The sequence below is a fragment of the Phallusia mammillata genome, chromosome 5, assembly GCF_965637545.1.
Source record: "Phallusia mammillata chromosome 5, kaPhaMamm4.hap1.1, whole genome shotgun sequence".
Lineage (NCBI taxonomy): Eukaryota > Metazoa > Chordata > Ascidiacea > Phlebobranchia > Ascidiidae > Phallusia > Phallusia mammillata.
Window position 1 is genome coordinate 6,537,144 of NC_137256.1, and position 17,380 is coordinate 6,554,523.

A 17,380-nucleotide genomic window follows, 5' to 3' on the forward strand; every position below is an offset into this window, starting at 1 on the left:
TCCGATTCCGGTTTAAACCGGTTTGTAGGTTCGGTAGGGGCAGAAACCGGTCTAAAACAGTTTGGAACTGGAATATTCCGGCGAAAAGCCACCCCAAATCGGATTTTTGTTCAATTTTTGGCTCCCGAAAACCGAAAAAACAGAAAGGCTATAGCCTTGGGGAATTTTACAAAAATCGGGTCAAAATTTTGTCTCTCCGATTCCAGTTTGAAACGGTTTGTAGGTTCGGAAGGGGGCAGAAACCGGTCTAAACCAGTTTGGAACTGGAATACTCCGGCGAAAAGCCACCCAAAACCGGATTTCTCTTCAATTTTTTGGCTCCCGAAAGCTGAAAAAACTGAAAGGCTATAGCCTTAGGGAATTTTCAAAAATCGGGTCAAAATTTTGTCTCTCCGTTTCCAATTTAAAACGGTTTGTAGGTTCGGAAGGGGGAAGAAACCGGTCTAAACCAGTTTGGAACTGGAATATTCCGGCGAAAAGCCACCCAAAACCGTATTTTTCTTCAGTGTTTTGGCTCCCGAAAACTGAAAAAAGGGAAAGGCTATAGCCTTAGAGAATTTTCAAAAATCAGGTCGAAATTTTGTCTCTCCGATTCCGGTTTAAACCGGTTTGGAGGTTCGGTAGGGGGCAGAAACCTGTCTAAACCAGTTTGGAACTGGAATATTCCGGCGAAAAGCCACCCCAAATCGGATTTTTCTTCAATTTTTGGCTCCCGAAAACTGAAAAAAGGGAAAGGCTATAGCCTTACGTTTTTTTCAAAAATCGGGTCAAAATTTTGTCTCTCCGATTCCGGTTTAAACCGGTTTGTAGGTTCGGTAGGGGCAGAAACCGGTCTAAACCAGTTTGAAACTGGAATATTCCGGCGAAAACCCACCCAAAACCGGATTTTTGTTCAATTTTTTGGCTCCCGAAAACCGAAAAAACAGCAGAAAGGCAATAGCCTTACGTTTTTTTCAAAAATCGGGTCAAAATTTTGTCTCTCCGATTCCGGTTTAAACCGGTTTGGAGGTTCGGTAGGGGGCAGAAACCGGTCTAAAACAGTTTGGAACTGGAATATTCCGGCGAAAAGCCACCCCAAATCGGATTTTTCTTCAATTTTTGGCTCCCGAAAAACCGAAAAAACAGAAAGGCTATAGCCTTAGAGAATTTTCAAAAATCGGGTCAAAATTTTGTCTCTCCGATTCCGGTTTAAACCGGTTTGTAGGTTCGGTAGGGGCAGAAACCGGTCTAAACCAGTTTGAAACTGGAATATTCCGGCGAAAAGCCACCCCAAATCGGATTTTTCTTCAATTTTTGGCTCCCGAAAACTGGAAAAAGGGAAAGGCTATAGCCTTAGGGTTCTTTCAAAAATCGGGTCAAAATTTTGTCTCTCCGATTCCGGTTTAAACCGGTTTGGAGGTTCGGTAGGGGGCAGAAACCGGTCTAAACCAGTTTGGAACTGGAATATTCCGGCGAAAAGCCACCCCAAATCGGATTTTTCTTCAATTTTTGGCTCCCGAAAACCGAAAAAACAGAAAGGCTATAGCCTTGGGGAATTTTCAAAAATCGGGTCAAAATTTGATCTCTCCGATTCCGGTTTAAAACGGTTTGGAGGTTCGGAAGGGGGCAGAAACCGGTCTAAACCAGTTTGGAACTGGAATATTCCGGCGAAAAGCCACCCAAAACCGGATTTTTGTTCAAATTTTTGGCTCCCGAAAACTGAAAAAAGGGAAAGGCTATAGCCTTTGGGGAATTTTCAAAAATCGGGTTAAAATTTTGTCTCTCCGATAACGGTTTAAACTGGTTTGGAGGTTCGGTAGGGGGCTCAAACCGGTCTAAACCAGTTTGGAACTGGAATATTCCGGCGAAAAGCCACCCAAAACCGGATTTTTCTTCAGTGTTTTGGCTCCCGAAAACTGAAAAAAGGGAAAGGCTATAGCCTTAGGGAATTTTCAAAAATCGGGTCGAAATTTTGTCTCTCCGATAACGGTTTAAACTGGTTTGGAGGTTCGGTAGGGGGCTCAAACCGGTCTAAACCAGTTTGGAACTGGAATATTCCGGCGAAAAGCCACCCAAAACCGGATTTCTCTTCAATTTTTGGCTTCCGAAAACTGAAAAAAGGGAAAGGCTATAGCCTTAGGGTTCTTTCAAAAATCGGTTCGAAATTTTGTCTCTCCGATTCCGGTTTAAACCGGTTTGGAGGTTCGGTAGGGGGCTCAAACCGGTCTAAACCAGTTTGGAACTGGAATATTCCGGCGAAAAGCCACCCAAAACCGTATTTTTCTTCAGTGTTTTGGCTCTCGAAAACTGAAAAAAGGGAAAGGCTATAGTCTTACGTTTTTTTCAAAAATCGGGTCAAAATTTTGTCTCTCCGATTCCGGTTTAAACCGGTTTGGAGGTTTGGTAGGGGGCAGAAACCGGTCTAAACCAGTTTGGAACTGGAATATTCCGGCGAAAAGCCACCCCAAATCGGATTTTTCTTCAATTTTTGGCTCCCGAAAACCGAAAAAACAGAAAGGCTATAGCCTTGGGGAATTTTCAAAAATCGGGTCAAAATTTGATCTCTCCGATTCCGGTTTAAAACGGTTTGGAGGTTCGGAAGGGGGCAGAAACCGGTCTAAACCAGTTTGGAACTGGAATATTCCGGCGAAAAGCCACCCAAAACCGGATTTTTGTTCAAATTTTTGGCTCCCGAAAACTGAAAAAAGGGAAAGGCTATAGCCTTTGGGGAATTTTCAAAAATCGGGTTAAAATTTTGTCTCTCCGATAACGGTTTAAACTGGTTTGGAGGTTCGGTAGGGGGCTCAAACCGGTCTAAACCAGTTTGGAACTGGAATATTCCGGCGAAAAGCCACCCAAAACCGGATTTTTCTTCAGTGTTTTGGCTCCCGAAAACTGAAAAAAGGGAAAGGCTATAGCCTTAGGGAATTTTCAAAAATCGGGTCGAAATTTTGTCTCTCCGATAACGGTTTAAACTGGTTTGGAGGTTCGGTAGGGGGCTCAAACCGGTCTAAACCAGTTTGGAACTGGAATATTCCGGCGAAAAGCCACCCAAAACCGGATTTCTCTTCAATTTTTGGCTTCCGAAAACTGAAAAAAGGGAAAGGCTATAGCCTTAGGGTTCTTTCAAAAATCGGTTCGAAATTTTGTCTCTCCGATTCCGGTTTAAACCGGTTTGGAGGTTCGGTAGGGGGCTCAAACCGGTCTAAACCAGTTTGGAACTGGAATATTCCGGCGAAAAGCCACCCAAAACCGTATTTTTCTTCAGTGTTTTGGCTCTCGAAAACTGAAAAAAGGGAAAGGCTATAGTCTTACGTTTTTTTCAAAAATCGGGTCAAAATTTTGTCTCTCCGATTCCGGTTTAAACCGGTTTGGAGGTTTGGTAGGGGGCAGAAACCGGTCTAAACCAGTTTGGAACTGGAATATTCCGGCGAAAAGCCACCCAAAACCGGATTTCTCTTCAATTTTTGGCTTCCGAAAACTGAAAAAACGGAAAGGCTATAGCCTTACGTTTTTTTCAAAAATCGGGTAAAAATTTTGTCTCTCCGATTCCGGTTTAAACCGGTTTGGAGGTTCGGTAGGGGGCAGAAACCGGTCTAAACCAGTTTGAAACTGGAATATTCCGGCGAAAAGCAACCCAAAACCGGATTTTTCTTCAGTGTTTTGGCTCTCGAAAACTGAAAAAAGGGAAAGGCTATAGCCTTACGTTTTTTTCAAAAATCGGGTCAAAATTTTGTCTCTCCGATTCCGGTTTAAACCGGTTTGTAGGTTCGGAAGGGGGCAGAAACCGGTCTAAACCAGTTTTAAACTGGAATATTCCGGCGAAAAGCCACCCCAAATCGGATTTTTCTTCAATTTTTGGCTCCCGAAAACTGGAAAAAGGGAAAGGCTATAGCCTTGGGGAATTTTCAAAAATCGGGTAAAAATTTTGTCTCTCCGATTCCGGTTTAAACCGGTTTGGAGGTTCGGTAGGGGGCAGAAACCGGTCTAAAACAGTTTGGAACTGGAATATTCCGGCGAAAAGCCACCCCAAATCGGATTTTTGTTCAATTTTTGGCTCCCGAAAACCGAAAAAACAGAAAGGCTATAGCCTTGGGGAATTTTCAAAAATCGGGTCAAAATTTGATCTCTCCGATTCCGGTTTAAACCGGTTTGTAGGTTCGGAAGGGGTCAGAAACCGGTCTAAACCAGTTTGGAACTGGAATATTCCGGCGAAAAGCCACCCAAAACCGGATTTTTGTTCAAATTTTTGGCTTCCGAAAACTGAAAAAAGGGAAAGGCTATAGCCTTTGGGGAATTTTCAAAAATCAGGTTAAAATTTTGTCTCTCCGATAACGGTTTAAACTGGTTTGGAGGTTCGGTAGGGGGCTCAAACCGGTCTAAACCAGTTTGGAACTGGAATATTCCGGCGAAAAGCCACCCAAAACCGTATTTTTCTTCAGTGTTTTGGCTCCCGAAAACTGAAAAAAGGGAAAGGCTATAGCCTTAGGGAATTTTCAAAAATCGGGTCGAAATTTTGTCTCTCCGATTCCGGTTTAAACCGGTTTGGAGGTTCGGTAGGGGGCAGAAACCGGTCTAAACCAGTTTGGAACTGGAATATTCCGGCGAAAAGCCACCCCAAATCGGATTTTTCTTCAATTTTTGGCTCCCGAAAACTGAAAAAAGGGAAAGGCTATAGCCTTACGTTTTTTTCAAAAATCGGGTCAAAATTTTGTCTCTCCGATTCCGGTTTAAACCGGTTTGTAGGTTCGGTAGGGGGCAGAAACCGGTCTAATCCAGTTTGGAACTGGAATATTCCGGTGAAAGACCACCCCAAATCGGATTTCTCTTCAATTTTTGGCTCCCGAAAAACCGAAAAAACAGAAAGGCTATAGCCTTAGAGAATTTTCAAAAATCGGGTCAAAATTTTGTCTCTCCGATTCCGGTTTAAACCGGTTTGTAGGTTCGGTAGGGGCAGAAACCGGTCTAAACCAGTTTGAAACTGGAATATTCCGGCGAAAAGCCACCCCAAATCGGATTTTTCTTCAATTTTTGGCTCCCGAAAACTGGAAAAAGGGAAAGGCTATAGCCTTAGGGTTCTTTCAAAAATCGGGTCAAAATTTTGTCTCTCCGATTCCGGTTTAAACCGGTTTGGAGGTTCGGTAGGGGGCAGAAACCGGTCTAAACCAGTTTGGAACTGGAATATTCCGGCGAAAAGCCACCCCAAATCGGATTTTTCTTCAATTTTTGGCTCCCGAAAACCGAAAAAACAGAAAGGCTATAGCCTTGGGGAATTTTCAAAAATCGGGTCAAAATTTGATCTCTCCGATTCCGGTTTAAAACGGTTTGGAGGTTCGGAAGGGGGCAGAAACCGGTCTAAACCAGTTTGGAACTGGAATATTCCGGCGAAAAGCCACCCAAAACCGGATTTTTGTTCAAATTTTTGGCTCCCGAAAACTGAAAAAAGGGAAAGGCTATAGCCTTTGGGGAATTTTCAAAAATCGGGTTAAAATTTTGTCTCTCCGATAACGGTTTAAACTGGTTTGGAGGTTCGGTAGGGGGCTCAAACCGGTCTAAACCAGTTTGGAACTGGAATATTCCGGCGAAAAGCCACCCAAAACCGGATTTTTCTTCAGTGTTTTGGCTCCCGAAAACTGAAAAAAGGGAAAGGCTATAGCCTTAGGGAATTTTCAAAAATCGGGTCGAAATTTTGTCTCTCCGATTCCGGTTTAAACCGGTTTGGAGGTTCGGTAGGGGGCAGAAACCGGTCTAAACCAGTTTGGAACTGGAATATTCCGGCGAAAAGCCACCCCAAATCGGATTTTTCTTCAATTTTTGGCTCCCGAAAACTGAAAAAAGGGAAAGGCTATGGCCTTACGTTTTTTTCAAAAATCGGGTCAAAATTTTGTCTCTCCGATTCCGGTTTAAACCGGTTTGTAGGTTCGGTAGGGGGCAGAAACCGGTCTAAACCAGTTTGAAACTGGAATATTCCGGCGAAAAGCCACCCAAAACCGGATTTTTCTTCAGTGTTTTGGCTCTCGAAAACTGAAAAAAGGGAAAGGCTATAGCCTTACGTTTTTTTCAAAAATTGGGTCAAAATTTTGTCTCTCCGATTCCGGTTTAAACCGGTTTGGAGGTTCGGTAGGGGGCAGAAACCGGTCTAAACCAGTTTGAAACTGGAATATTCCGGCGAAAAGCCACCCCAAATCGGATTTTTCTTCAATTTTTGGCTCCCGAAAACTGGAAAAAGGGAAAGGCTATAGCCTTAGGGTTCTTTCAAAAATCGGGTCAAAATTTTGTCTCTCCGATTCCGGTTTAAACCGGTTTGGAGGTTCGGTAGGGGGCAGAAACCGGTCTAAAACAGTTTGGAACTGGAATATTCCGGCGAAAAGCCACCCCAAATCGGATTTTTCTTCAATTTTTGGCTCCCGAAAACCGAAAAAACAGAAAGGCTATAGCCTTGGGGAATTTTCAAAAATCGGGTCAAAATTTGATCTCTCCGATTCCGGTTTAAACCGGTTTGGAGGTTCGGTAGGGGGCAGAAACCGGTCTAAACCAGTTTGGAACTGGAATATTCCGGCGAAAAGCCACCCAAAACCGGATTTCTCTTCAATTTTTGGCTTCCGAAAACTGAAAAAAGGGAAAGGCTATAGCCTTAGGGTTCTTTCAAAAATCGGTTCGAAATTTTGTCTCTCCGATTCCGGTTTAAACCGGTTTGGAGGTTCGGTAGGGGGCTCAAACCGGTTTAAACCAGTTTGGAACTGGAATATTCCGGCGAAAAGCCACCCAAAACCGTATTTTTCTTCAGTGTTTTGGCTCTCGAAAACTGAAAAAAGGGAAAGGCTATAGTCTTACGTTTTTTTCAAAAATCGGGTCAAAATTTTGTCTCTCCGATTCCGGTTTAAACCGGTTTGGAGGTTTGGTAGGGGGCAGAAACCGGTCTAAACCAGTTTGGAACTGGAATATTCCGGCGAAAAGCCACCCAAAACCGGATTTCTCTTCAATTTTTGGCTTCCGAAAACTGAAAAAACGGAAAGGCTATAGCCTTACGTTTTTTTCAAAAATCGGGTAAAAATTTTGTCTCTCCGATTCCGGTTTAAACCGGTTTGGAGGTTCGGTAGGGGGCAGAAACCGGTCTAAACCAGTTTGAAACTGGAATATTCCGGCGAAAAGCCACCCAAAACCGGATTTTTCTTCAGTGTTTTGGCTCTCGAAAACTGAAAAAAGGGAAAGGCTATAGCCTTACGTTTTTTTCAAAAATCGGGTCAAAATTTTGTCTCTCCGATTCCGGTTTAAACCGGTTTGTAGGTTCGGAAGGGGGCAGAAACCGGTCTAAACCAGTTTTAAACTGGAATATTCCGGCGAAAAGCCACCCCAAATCGGATTTTTCTTCAATTTTTGGCTCCCGAAAACTGGAAAAAGGGAAAGGCTATAGCCTTGGGGAATTTTCAAAAATCGGGTAAAAATTTTGTCTCTCCGATTCCGGTTTAAACCGGTTTGGAGGTTCGGTAGGGGGCAGAAACCGGTCTAAAACAGTTTGGAACTGGAATATTCCGGCGAAAAGCCACCCCAAATCGGATTTTTGTTCAATTTTTGGCTCCCGAAAACCGAAAAAACAGAAAGGCTATAGCCTTGGGGAATTTTCAAAAATCGGGTCAAAATTTGATCTCTCCGATTCCGGTTTAAACCGGTTTGTAGGTTCGGAAGGGGTCAGAAACCGGTCTAAACCAGTTTGGAACTGGAATATTCCGGCGAAAAGCCACCCAAAACCGGATTTTTGTTCAAATTTTTGGCTTCCGAAAACTGAAAAAAGGGAAAGGCTATAGCCTTTGGGGAATTTTCAAAAATCAGGTTAAAATTTTGTCTCTCCGATAACGGTTTAAACTGGTTTGGAGGTTCGGTAGGGGGCTCAAACCGGTCTAAACCAGTTTGGAACTGGAATATTCCGGCGAAAAGCCACCCAAAACCGTATTTTTCTTCAGTGTTTTGGCTCCCGAAAACTGAAAAAAGGGAAAGGCTATAGCCTTAGGGAATTTTCAAAAATCGGGTCGAAATTTTGTCTCTCCGATTCCGGTTTAAACCGGTTTGGAGGTTCGGTAGGGGGCAGAAACCGGTCTAAACCAGTTTGGAACTGGAATATTCCGGCGAAAAGCCACCCCAAATCGGATTTTTCTTCAATTTTTGGCTCCCGAAAACTGAAAAAAGGGAAAGGCTATAGCCTTACGTTTTTTTCAAAAATCGGGTCAAAATTTTGTCTCTCCGATTCCGGTTTAAACCGGTTTGTAGGTTCGGTAGGGGGCAGAAACCGGTCTAATCCAGTTTGGAACTGGAATATTCCGGTGAAAGACCACCCCAAATCGGATTTCTCTTCAATTTTTGGCTCCCGAAAAACCGAAAAAACAGAAAGGCTATAGCCTTAGAGAATTTTCAAAAATCGGGTCAAAATTTTGTCTCTCCGATTCCGGTTTAAACCGGTTTGTAGGTTCGGTAGGGGCAGAAACCGGTCTAAACCAGTTTGAAACTGGAATATTCCGGCGAAAAGCCACCCCAAATCGGATTTTTCTTCAATTTTTGGCTCCCGAAAACTGGAAAAAGGGAAAGGCTATAGCCTTAGGGTTCTTTCAAAAATCGGGTCAAAATTTTGTCTCTCCGATTCCGGTTTAAACCGGTTTGGAGGTTCGGTAGGGGGCAGAAACCGGTCTAAACCAGTTTGGAACTGGAATATTCCGGCGAAAAGCCACCCCAAATCGGATTTTTCTTCAATTTTTGGCTCCCGAAAACCGAAAAAACAGAAAGGCTATAGCCTTGGGGAATTTTCAAAAATCGGGTCAAAATTTGATCTCTCCGATTCCGGTTTAAAACGGTTTGGAGGTTCGGAAGGGGGCAGAAACCGGTCTAAACCAGTTTGGAACTGGAATATTCCGGCGAAAAGCCACCCAAAACCGGATTTTTGTTCAAATTTTTGGCTCCCGAAAACTGAAAAAAGGGAAAGGCTATAGCCTTTGGGGAATTTTCAAAAATCGGGTTAAAATTTTGTCTCTCCGATAACGGTTTAAACTGGTTTGGAGGTTCGGTAGGGGGCTCAAACCGGTCTAAACCAGTTTGGAACTGGAATATTCCGGCGAAAAGCCACCCAAAACCGGATTTCTCTTCAATTTTTGGCTTCCGAAAACTGAAAAAACGGAAAGGCTATAGCCTTACGTTTTTTTCAAAAATCGGGTAAAAATTTTGTCTCTCCGATTCCGGTTTAAACCGGTTTGGAGGTTCGGTAGGGGGCAGAAACCGGTCTAAACCAGTTTGAAACTGGAATATTCCGGCGAAAAGCCACCCAAAACCGGATTTTTCTTCAGTGTTTTGGCTCTCGAAAACTGAAAAAAGGGAAAGGCTATAGCCTTACGTTTTTTTCAAAAATCGGGTCAAAATTTTGTCTCTCCGATTCCGGTTTAAACCGGTTTGTAGGTTCGGAAGGGGGCAGAAACCGGTCTAAACCAGTTTTAAACTGGAATATTCCGGCGAAAAGCCACCCCAAATCGGATTTTTCTTCAATTTTTGGCTCCCGAAAACTGGAAAAAGGGAAAGGCTATAGCCTTGGGGAATTTTCAAAAATCGGGTAAAAATTTTGTCTCTCCGATTCCGGTTTAAACCGGTTTGGAGGTTCGGTAGGGGGCAGAAACCGGTCTAAAACAGTTTGGAACTGGAATATTCCGGCGAAAAGCCACCCCAAATCGGATTTTTGTTCAATTTTTGGCTCCCGAAAACCGAAAAAACAGAAAGGCTATAGCCTTGGGGAATTTTCAAAAATCGGGTCAAAATTTGATCTCTCCGATTCCGGTTTAAACCGGTTTGTAGGTTCGGAAGGGGTCAGAAACCGGTCTAAACCAGTTTGGAACTGGAATATTCCGGCGAAAAGCCACCCAAAACCGGATTTTTGTTCAAATTTTTGGCTTCCGAAAACTGAAAAAAGGGAAAGGCTATAGCCTTTGGGGAATTTTCAAAAATCAGGTTAAAATTTTGTCTCTCCGATAACGGTTTAAACTGGTTTGGAGGTTCGGTAGGGGGCTCAAACCGGTCTAAACCAGTTTGGAACTGGAATATTCCGGCGAAAAGCCACCCAAAACCGTATTTTTCTTCAGTGTTTTGGCTCCCGAAAACTGAAAAAAGGGAAAGGCTATAGCCTTAGGGAATTTTCAAAAATCGGGTCGAAATTTTGTCTCTCCGATTCCGGTTTAAACCGGTTTGGAGGTTCGGTAGGGGGCAGAAACCGGTCTAAACCAGTTTGGAACTGGAATATTCCGGCGAAAAGCCACCCCAAATCGGATTTTTCTTCAATTTTTGGCTCCCGAAAACTGAAAAAAGGGAAAGGCTATAGCCTTACGTTTTTTTCAAAAATCGGGTCAAAATTTTGTCTCTCCGATTCCGGTTTAAACCGGTTTGTAGGTTCGGTAGGGGGCAGAAACCGGTCTAATCCAGTTTGGAACTGGAATATTCCGGTGAAAGACCACCCCAAATCGGATTTCTCTTCAATTTTTGGCTCCCGAAAAACCGAAAAAACAGAAAGGCTATAGCCTTAGAGAATTTTCAAAAATCGGGTCAAAATTTTGTCTCTCCGATTCCGGTTTAAACCGGTTTGTAGGTTCGGTAGGGGCAGAAACCGGTCTAAACCAGTTTGAAACTGGAATATTCCGGCGAAAAGCCACCCCAAATCGGATTTTTCTTCAATTTTTGGCTCCCGAAAACTGGAAAAAGGGAAAGGCTATAGCCTTAGGGTTCTTTCAAAAATCGGGTCAAAATTTTGTCTCTCCGATTCCGGTTTAAACCGGTTTGGAGGTTCGGTAGGGGGCAGAAACCGGTCTAAACCAGTTTGGAACTGGAATATTCCGGCGAAAAGCCACCCCAAATCGGATTTTTCTTCAATTTTTGGCTCCCGAAAACCGAAAAAACAGAAAGGCTATAGCCTTGGGGAATTTTCAAAAATCGGGTCAAAATTTGATCTCTCCGATTCCGGTTTAAAACGGTTTGGAGGTTCGGAAGGGGGCAGAAACCGGTCTAAACCAGTTTGGAACTGGAATATTCCGGCGAAAAGCCACCCAAAACCGGATTTTTGTTCAAATTTTTGGCTCCCGAAAACTGAAAAAAGGGAAAGGCTATAGCCTTTGGGGAATTTTCAAAAATCGGGTTAAAATTTTGTCTCTCCGATAACGGTTTAAACTGGTTTGGAGGTTCGGTAGGGGGCTCAAACCGGTCTAAACCAGTTTGGAACTGGAATATTCCGGCGAAAAGCCACCCAAAACCGGATTTTTCTTCAGTGTTTTGGCTCCCGAAAACTGAAAAAAGGGAAAGGCTATAGCCTTAGGGAATTTTCAAAAATCGGGTCGAAATTTTGTCTCTCCGATTCCGGTTTAAACCGGTTTGGAGGTTCGGTAGGGGGCAGAAACCGGTCTAAACCAGTTTTGAACTGGAATATTCCGGCGAAAAGCCACCCCAAATCGGATTTTTCTTCAATTTTTGGCTCCCGAAAACTGAAAAAAGGGAAAGGCTATGGCCTTACGTTTTTTTCAAAAATCGGGTCAAAATTTTGTCTCTCCGATTCCGGTTTAAACCGGTTTGTAGGTTCGGTAGGGGGCAGAAACCGGTCTAAACCAGTTTGAAACTGGAATATTCCGGCGAAAAGCCACCCAAAACCGGATTTTTCTTCAGTGTTTTGGCTCTCGAAAACTGAAAAAAGGGAAAGGCTATAGCCTTACGTTTTTTTCAAAAATTGGGTCAAAATTTTGTCTCTCCGATTCCGGTTTAAACCGGTTTGGAGGTTCGGTAGGGGGCAGAAACCGGTCTAAACCAGTTTGAAACTGGAATATTCCGGCGAAAAGCCACCCCAAATCGGATTTTTCTTCAATTTTTGGCTCCCGAAAACTGGAAAAAGGGAAAGGCTATAGCCTTAGGGTTCTTTCAAAAATCGGGTCAAAATTTTGTCTCTCCGATTCCGGTTTAAACCGGTTTGGAGGTTCGGTAGGGGGCAGAAACCGGTCTAAAACAGTTTGGAACTGGAATATTCCGGCGAAAAGCCACCCCAAATCGGATTTTTCTTCAATTTTTGGCTCCCGAAAACCGAAAAAACAGAAAGGCTATAGCCTTGGGGAATTTTCAAAAATCGGGTCAAAATTTGATCTCTCCGATTCCGGTTTAAACCGGTTTGGAGGTTCGGTAGGGGGCAGAAACCGGTCTAAACCAGTTTGGAACTGGAATATTCCGGCGAAAAGCCACCCAAAACCGGATTTCTCTTCAATTTTTGGCTTCCGAAAACTGAAAAAAGGGAAAGGCTATAGCCTTAGGGTTCTTTCAAAAATCGGTTCGAAATTTTGTCTCTCCGATTCCGGTTTAAACCGGTTTGGAGGTTCGGTAGGGGGCTCAAACCGGTCTAAACCAGTTTGGAACTGGAATATTCCGGCGAAAAGCCACCCAAAACCGTATTTTTCTTCAGTGTTTTGGCTCTCGAAAACTGAAAAAAGGGAAAGGCTATAGTCTTACGTTTTTTTCAAAAATCGGGTCAAAATTTTGTCTCTCCGATTCCGGTTTAAACCGGTTTGGAGGTTTGGTAGGGGGCAGAAACCGGTCTAAACCAGTTTGGAACTGGAATATTCCGGCGAAAAGCCACCCAAAACCGGATTTCTCTTCAATTTTTGGCTTCCGAAAACTGAAAAAACGGAAAGGCTATAGCCTTACGTTTTTTTCAAAAATCGGGTAAAAATTTTGTCTCTCCGATTCCGGTTTAAACCGGTTTGGAGGTTCGGTAGGGGGCAGAAACCGGTCTAAACCAGTTTGAAACTGGAATATTCCGGCGAAAAGCCACCCAAAACCGGATTTTTCTTCAGTGTTTTGGCTCTCGAAAACTGAAAAAAGGGAAAGGCTATAGCCTTACGTTTTTTTCAAAAATCGGGTCAAAATTTTGTCTCTCCGATTCCGGTTTAAACCGGTTTGTAGGTTCGGAAGGGGGCAGAAACCGGTCTAAAACAGTTTGGAACTGGAATATTCCGGCGAAAAGCCACCCCAAATCGGATTTTTGTTCAATTTTTGGCTCCCGAAAACCGAAAAAACAGAAAGGCTATAGCCTTGGGGAATTTTCAAAAATCGGGTCAAAATTTGATCTCTCCGATTCCGGTTTAAACCGGTTTGTAGGTTCGGAAGGGGTCAGAAACCGGTCTAAACCAGTTTGGAACTGGAATATTCCGGCGAAAAGCCACCCAAAACCGGATTTTTGTTCAAATTTTTGGCTTCCGAAAACTGAAAAAAGGGAAAGGCTATAGCCTTTGGGGAATTTTCAAAAATCAGGTTAAAATTTTGTCTCTCCGATAACGGTTTAAACTGGTTTGGAGGTTCGGTAGGGGGCTCAAACCGGTCTAAACCAGTTTGGAACTGGAATATTCCGGCGAAAAGCCACCCAAAACCGTATTTTTCTTCAGTGTTTTGGCTCCCGAAAACTGAAAAAAGGGAAAGGCTATAGCCTTAGGGAATTTTCAAAAATCGGGTCGAAATTTTGTCTCTCCGATTCCGGTTTAAACCGGTTTGGAGGTTCGGTAGGGGGCAGAAACCGGTCTAAACCAGTTTGGAACTGGAATATTCCGGCGAAAAGCCACCCCAAATCGGATTTTTCTTCAATTTTTGGCTCCCGAAAACTGAAAAAAGGGAAAGGCTATAGCCTTACGTTTTTTTCAAAAATCGGGTCAAAATTTTGTCTCTCCGATTCCGGTTTAAACCGGTTTGTAGGTTCGGTAGGGGGCAGAAACCGGTCTAATCCAGTTTGGAACTGGAATATTCCGGTGAAAGACCACCCCAAATCGGATTTCTCTTCAATTTTGTCTCCCGAAAACCGAAAAAACAGAAAGGCTATAGCCTTAGGGAATTTTCAAAAATCGGGTCAAAATTTTGTCTCTCCGATTCCGGTTTAAACCGGTTTGGAGGTTTGGTAGGGGGCAGAAACCGGTCTAAACCAGTTTGGAACTGGAATATTCCGGCGAAAAGCCACCCAAAACCGGATTTCTCTTCAATTTTTGGCTTCCGAAAACTGAAAAAAAGGGAAAGGCTATGGCCTTAGAGAATTTTCAAAAATCAGGTCGAAATTTTGTCTCTCCGATTCCGGTTTAAACCGGTATGGAGGTTCGGTAGGGGGCAGAAACCGGTCTAAACCAGTTTGGAACTGGAATATTCCGGCGAAAAGCCACCCAAAACCGTATTTTTCTTCAGTGTTTTGGCTTCCGAAAACTGAAAAAACGGAAAGACTATAGCCTTAGGGTTCTTTCAAAAATCGGTTCGAAATTTTGTCTCTCCGATTCCGGTTTAAACCGGTTCGGAGGTTCGGTAGGGGGCTCAAACCGGTCTAAACCAGTTTGGAACTGGAATATTCCGGCGAAAAGCCACCCAAAACCGTATTTTTCTTCAGTGTTTTGGCTCTCGAAAACTGAAAAAAGGGAAAGGCTATAGTCTTACGTTTTTTTCAAAAATCGGGTCAAAATTTTGTCTCTCCGATTCCGGTTTAAACCGGTTTGGAGGTTCGGTAGGGGGCAGAAACCGGTCGAAAACAGTTTGGAACTGGAATATTCCGGCGAAAAGCCACCCCAAATCGGATTTTTGTTCAATTTTTGGCTCCCGAAAACCGAAAAAACAGAAAGGCTATAGCCTTGGGGAATTTTACAAAAATCGGGTCAAAATTTTGTCTCTCCGATTCCAGTTTAAAACGGTTCGTAGGTTCGGAAGGGGGCAGAAACCGGTCTAAACCAGTTTGGAACTGGAATATTCCGGCGAAAAGCCACCCAAAACCGTATTTTTCTTCAGTGTTTTGGCTCCCGAAAACTGAAAAAAGGGAAAGGCTATAGCCTTAGAGAATTTTCAAAAATCAGGTCGAAATTTTGTCTCTCCGATTCCGGTTTAAACTGGTTTGGAGGTTCGGTAGGGGGCAGAAACCGGTCTAAACCAGTTTGGAACTGGAATATTCCGGCGAAAAGCCACCCCAAATCGGATTTTTCTTCAGTGTTTTGGCTCCCGAAAACTGAAAAAAGGGAAAGGCTATAGCCTTAGAGAATTTTCAAAAATCAGGTCGAAAATTTGTCTCTCCGATTCCGGTTTAAACCGGTTTGGAGGTTCGGTAGGGGGCAGAAACCGGTCTAAACCAGTTTGAAACTGGAATATTCCGGCGAAAAGCCACCCCAAATCGGATTTTTCTGCAATTTTTGGCTCCCGAAAACTGAAAAAAGGGAAAGGCTATAGCCTTACGTTTTTTTCAAAAATCGGGTCAAAATTTTGTCTCTCCGATTCCGGTTTAAACCGGTTTGGAGGTTTGGTAGGGGGCAGAAACCGTCTAAACCAGTTTGGAACTGGAATATTCCGGCGAAAAGCCACCCAAAACCGTATTTTTCTTCAGTGTTTTGGCTCTCGAAAACTGAAAAAAGGGAAAGGCTATAGCCTTACGTTTTTTTCAAAAATCGGGTCAAAATTTTGTCTCTCCGATTCCGGTTTAAACCGGTTTGTAGGTTCGGTAGGGGCAGAAACCGGTCTAAACCAGTTTGAAACTGGAATATTCCGGCGAAAAGCCACCCCAAATCGGATTTTTCTTCAATTTTTGGCTCCCGAAAACTGGAAAAAGGGAAAGGCTATAGCCTTACGTTTTTTTCAAAAATCGGGTAAAAATTTTGTCTCTCCGATTCCGGTTTAAACCGGTTTGGAGGTTCGGTAGGGGGCAGAAACCGGTCTAAACCAGTTTGAAACTGGAATATTCCGGCGAAAAGCCACCCAAAACCGGATTTCTCTTCAATTTTTTGGCTCCCGAAAACCGAAAAAACAGAAAGGCCTTACGTTTTTTTCAAAAATCGGGTCAAAATTTTGTCTCTCCGATTCCGGTTTAAACCGGTTTGTAGGTTCGGTAGGGGGCAGAAACCGGTCTAATCCAGTTTGGAACTGGAATATTCCGGTGAAAGACCACCCCAAATCGGATTTCTCTTCAATTTTGTCTCCCGAAAACCGAAAAAACAGAAAGGCTATAGCCTTAGGGAATTTTCAAAAATCGGGTCAAAATTTTGTCTCTCCGATTCCGGTTTAAACCGGTTTGGAGGTTTGGTAGGGGGCAGAAACCGTCTAAACCAGTTTGGAACTGGAATATTCCGGCGAAAAGCCACCCAAAACCGTATTTTTCTTCAGTGTTTTGGCTCTCGAAAACTGAAAAAAGGGAAAGGCTATAGCCTTACGTTTTTTTCAAAAATCGGGTGAAAATTTTGTCTCTCCGATTCCGGTTTAAACCGGTTTGTAGGTTCGGAAGGGGCAGAAACCGGTCTAAACCAGTTTGAAACTGGAATATTCCGGCGAAAAGCCACCCCAAATCGGATTTTTCTTCAATTTTTGGCTCCCGAAAACTGGAAAAAGGGAAAGGCTATAGCCTTAGGGTTCTTTCAAAAATCGGGTCAAAATTTTGTCTCTCCGATTCCGGTTTAAACCGGTTTGGAGGTTCGGTAGGGGGCAGAAACCGGTCTAAAACAGTTTGGAACTGGAATATTCCGGCGAAAAGCCACCCCAAATCGGATTTTTCTTCAATTTTTGGCTCCCGAAAACCGAAAAAACAGAAAGGCTATAGCCTTGGGGAATTTTCAAAAATCGGGTCGAAATTTGATCTCTCCGATTCCGGTTTAAACCGGTTTGTAGGTTCGGAAGGGGGCAGAAACCGGTCTAAACCAGTTTGGAACTGGAATATTCCGGCGAAAAGCCACCCAAAACCGGATTTTTCTTCAGTGTTTTGGCTCCCGAAAACTGAAAAAAGGGAAAGGCTATAGCCTTAGAGAATTTTCAAAAATCAGGTCGAAATGTTGTCTCTCCGATTCCGGTTTAAACTGGTTTGGAGGTTCGGTAGGGGGCAGAAACCGGTCTAAACCAGTTTGGAACTGGAATATTCCGGCGAAAAGCCACCCCAAATCGGATTTTTCTTCAGTGTTTTGGCTCCCGAAAACTGAAAAAAGGGAAAGGCTATAGCCTTACGTTTTTTTCAAAAATCAGGTCGAAAATTTGTCTCTCCGATTCCGGTTTAAACCGGTTTGGAGGTTCGGTAGGGGGCAGAAACCGGTCTAAACCAGTTTGAAACTGGAATATTCCGGCGAAAAGCCACCCCAAATCGGATTTTTCTGCAATTTTTGGCTCCCGAAAACTGAAAAAAGGGAAAGGCTATAGCCTTACGTTTTTTTCAAAAATCGGGTCAAAATTTTGTCTCTCCGATTCCGGTTTAAACCGGTTTGGAGGTTCGGTAGGGGGCAGAAACCGGTCTAAACCAGTTTGAAACTGGAATATTCCGGCGAAAAGCCACCCAAAACCGGATTTTTCTTCAATTTTTTGGCTCCCGAAAACCGAAAAAACAGAAAGGCAATAGCCTTACGTTTTTTTCAAAAATCGG